This window comes from Cucurbita moschata, unplaced genomic scaffold, assembly GCF_002738365.1.
Source record: "Cucurbita moschata cultivar Rifu unplaced genomic scaffold, Cmos_1.0 Cmo_Scf00092, whole genome shotgun sequence".
NCBI classification, from domain to species: domain Eukaryota; kingdom Viridiplantae; phylum Streptophyta; class Magnoliopsida; order Cucurbitales; family Cucurbitaceae; genus Cucurbita; species Cucurbita moschata.
Window position 1 is genome coordinate 147399 of NW_019268608.1, and position 4714 is coordinate 152112.

At 34.6% G+C, this 4714-nt stretch overlaps 1 non-coding gene and 1 pseudogene across 1 annotated transcript; both read right to left on the reverse strand.

Annotated features, from left to right (window-relative positions):
* Window positions 1-857: 857 nt before the first annotated feature.
* On the reverse strand, window positions 858-1550 carry LOC111439346 (annotated as a pseudogene).
* Window positions 1551-3396: 1846 nt separating this feature from the next.
* Window positions 3397-3469, reverse strand: TRNAA-AGC. Its single transcript has one exon. It is a non-coding gene; the product is annotated as a tRNA-Ala (tRNA).
* Between the last annotated feature and the right edge of the window lie 1245 nt (window positions 3470-4714).

The window sequence follows — 4714 nt, forward strand, 5'->3', positions numbered from 1 at the left end:
TAATACAATGGATACATTACAAATTTATAATCCATCGTATCAGACACTTGACTTTGAATATATTTTGAGAGTGAAACGTACATTAAAGTTTTTTTTTTTTTTTAAGTATACAAGTATATAAACTTATTTATATGAATTTATGTCTAATATAAAATTGATAAATTTTTTTAAATAATTCTTTTTAATTAATGTATCATTGTCACATCGGTGTCCTAGTTTTTTAAGAATGACATGTTACTATTAGAAACAGTAAAAGAAAACGGAAAGATGAAGAATTGGGAGAAATCTCTCATCCAATTGAAGAATGACTAAATCAAATCTAATTCAAATAACTAGATCAAATCTAATCCAAATAATTCAATCAAATCTAATCCTAACAACCCCTCCCTTAAACTGAACACGAATAGTAATCAGTTTATATCTACGACCTCATACCAAACTTCCACCAGGTAACTTCATCAATTCTCATGTGCCATTTCTGTTTATTGCTCCAGATCCATGGCTTGCCTCCATTTCTCACTCTTCAATGCTTCTTTAAAGTTTACAAAGTTTGCAGGTTCTGTAGGGGTAAACATGGCTGAGCTTCATCATCTTCTTTACAAAAAAAAAACTTGTTCAATTGCATAGTCTCTCATCCAGACTGGTGGTCTCTTATTCATCGCCTTATTCGAGCTAAGAGAGCTTGCTTCAGCCAAAAAGCTAGATAAAATATTTTCCTCTGCAGTATTTTCATCTGCCGCTTCTATATCATTATTTTCATCTGCCGCTTCTATATCATAGAGTCCGTAAGCTTTTGACTCTTCACTAACTCCCAGCACAACATAACTCAAACTCTTATCATCTAGCTTAGTTCTCTGAGATGCCTCCTCTTTTTGTCTCTGAATCAACTCGAGCTCACAATATTGTTTTTCTTCCTTCCGCTGCAGCTCCAGAACTAATTGTCGTTGTGCTTTTTCTACCCTTCATCTATTCTCTTCCAGCATTTTATCTAGCTCTTCTCTCTCTTTTCGTGCTTGTTCTTCTTTCTGTCTTGTAGTAGTTCAAGCGGCTTCTTTCTCTTTGTCAAGCTGCACATCAACATCATCAAACAACTTTGTGCGACCTTCCTCTATTCTCTTCTGTATTTCTAATTTAGTCTCTTCAGAGTTTAGCCTTTCTTCAACCTTCTTCTGAATTAGTTTTTCCATCCTCCTAGCTGCATCTTCTTCTGAATTAGTTCTTCCATCCTCTTAACTACATCTTCTTCTAACTTCTTCAACTCTGCTTCACGCCTTTTCTTCTCTTCTTCCTCTTTCTTAAGCTTCTCTATGGAATGATTCTGATCAAGTGGATGCACAACTAGGACTGGAACTGAACGATTTGGGGAAAGGAGATAACGAGGAAGACCTACTTCTGCATTGGCGACTGAGGGAACTTGAACGGCTGCTTCTCCTAGAATGGGTAGTGGAATGATAGGGGGAAGGACTTGGGTCCCTTCTGCTTCTCTGACTATGGCGATAGGAATTGGAGTGGTGAGTGTATGACAGAGACCTTGAACCACTTCTCCCCATAAGTTTCTATTGAGTTTGAGTGTCTACTACAGGCTGAGATATAGCATGCAATATGAACATTCGATTCAAAGACATCTTTGTCTCCATGATTAAGCCTCTCTCAAGATGAAACACCTTGCATGTTCCATTTTGAAATAAAAAGGTAACCCCCTTTGCTTGCAATTTACCAATACTCAACAAATTGTTCCTTAGGTCTGGCACATAGAACACTCCTGTGATTATCATTATGATTCCATTCACTTCCAGCCGTACATTACCCTTTCCGGTTACAACCATGCTTGACATTTCCATTGAAAATGTCCTAGCTTGTGACAGTTATAACACTCCACTATGGCCTTGTTGAAGGTTTGTTTGCCTCGTCCCCTTCCTCTGCATCTAAAGCTTCCACGACCTTGACTCCTTCCTCCAACAGACTGCACAAGTGGACTCTCCATCGACATACTTTTATTATGACACACTTAGAAGACTACTACTTCTAGTTTTAACTAGTTTAGGGCATGGCTCTGATACCAAATTGTTAGGAACAGAAAAAGAAAATTGGAAAGATCAGAAGAATTGGGAGAAATCTCTCATCCAATTGAAGAATGATTAAATCAAATCTAATTCAAATAACTAGATCAAATCTAATCCAAATAACTCAATCAAATCTAATCCTAACATTTACCATATCTATTTGGTATCATATTTATGTGTCGTATCTATATCTCATTTTTATTTTTGTGACTCTGAGATATTTTGATTTTATAAATAGATATCTTCACGAAAATAAGTTTAATTTATGTTGAGATGGAGAACAAAAATTTACACTTAAAGGACGTTGATACTTGGGACTTTGATTCCTCTTAGTGTGAAGCTTGCATCTTGCAATTACTTGGGTAGAGAATGTGTTTCACTTAAAATTCACTCCAGAGAAAATAATCAAATAACGAACCATATTTGAAAGAGGATAATATATATATATTTTTTTAATCTTTGGGAAACAAGAAAGAATAAAAATTAAAACATGGCATGAATGACATCTTCTTGAATCTTTGTTTTGTTCTCCTAAATGTATATAAAAAAAATCTTATATATTTTTAGATATAATTTAAGATTACCTATTTAATAAAACTCCATCCAAACTTCTACTCATAAATTTAATTATTGTTTGTATACAATTGTTAATATGTAAGAAAATACACGTACGAAATGTTTATACTATTGGTAGCACACTAGTCTCGGTTGTTTGACTAAAACAATGCAACCATTGTCCAAACGAAAGAATTTGATTCGAAGCTATCTCCTACTAGAGGGAGGCTCAATTAGACTTTGTTGTAAGATTTGACCCTATCAATTTGAATAGCGTAACTATCTATAAAAGTGTTCCAAAGTGAGTCGTGGAGTAGATTTGCCTTAAAATCTAGTTCCAATTAAGGATGTCAATTGTGTAGAAGTTCCGTCATATGCATGGGATGGCTATAAAAGTGTTCCAAAGTGAGTCGTGGAGAAGATTTGCCTTAAAATCTAGTTCCAATTAAGGATGTCAATTGTGTAGAAGTTCGTTCCGTCATAATCTAGTTCCAATTAAGGATGTCAATTGTGTAGAAGTTCGTTCCGTCATATGCATGGGACGCTACCGCCATCCTATAAGCTCTTGTAGTATTATCTCTTTTAAGGAATTCATGAAATTCCCTTTACAATAAGTTCTCTCTCAACCAGATTACTCACTTGTAGTATTATCTCTTTTAAGGAATTCATAAAGCTCTTATAATAATCCTTATATAAGTATCTTTTCTTTTTCTCTCGTACCCACCTTATACATAACACGTTAAATTAATTCATACTTAAAAAAATAATTTCTCCCTTTTGGAGATGCAGGATATTGATCCCCGTACCTCTCGCATGCTAAGCGAGCACTCTACCATCTGAGCTACATCCCCACAATTTTTGCATCACAAAATCCTAAATTTTCCATCATCAATAATAGTGAAAATGAAGAAATATTACTACCCAACATGTCATGAATAGAGAAAAATTGAAAAGAAATAATATATTAGATAGTCTTATTTTCGGAGATGCAAGGTATTGATCCCCGTAGCCCTCGCATGCAAAGCGAGCACCCTGCCATCTAGGCTACATCCCAGTGATTGTTACACCATAAAACCCTAAATGTCCCATCATTAATAATAGTGAAAATAAAAACATATCAAAATATTAATAACAAATAGTTTGGTTTGATGATCCGGGGCATCAATAATTGTGAAAATGAAAAAATATAATAACAAATTAAATACTTTCTTTTGGAGAGGCGGGTTATCAATCCCCGTACAACTAGCATGCAAAGCGAGCGCTCTACCATCTAAAGCTATATCTCTACAATTTTTACGTCACGAAACCCTAAACGTCTCGTCATGAATAATAGTGAAAATGAAAAAATATCGCTACTCATTATGTCATAAATAAGGAAATATTGAATAGAAATAAAATTGTAATAACGAATAGTTTCTTTTGGAGATGCGAGGTATCGATCCCCGTATCTCTCGCATCACAATTTACATAAAAAAACTCTAAACTTCTCATCATCAATGATATTGAAAATGAAAAACTATCCCCGCTCATTATGTCGTAAATAAGGAAAAATTTAAAAGAACTAATATACTTAGTAATCGTTACTCTTTTGGAGGTATGGGGTATCGATCCGATCCCCCTACCAATCGCATGCTAAGCAAGAAATCTACCATCTAAGCTACATTCCCACAATACTTATATCAGAAAACCCTAAATGTCCTGTCATCAAGTGAAAATGAAAAAATATCTCCGCTAATTATGTCATAAATAAGGAAAGGTTGAATAGAAGTAAAATATTAATAACAAATAGTTTCTTTTTGAGATGCAGGATATCCCCTTACCTCTCGCATGCTAAATGAGATCTACCATCTAAGCTACATCCCCACAATTGTAGCATCATAAAACCCTAAATTTTCCATCGAAAATGAAGAAAATCTAGAGATGCAGGGTATCGATCCCCATACCTCTCGCATGCAAAGCGAGTGCTCTACCATCTAAGCTATATCCCTAAAATTCTTATGTCACAAAGTCCTAAACATCTCGTCATCAGTAATAGTGAAAATGAAAAACTATCCCGGCTCATTATGTCCTAAATAAGAAAAAATTGAAAAAAAATA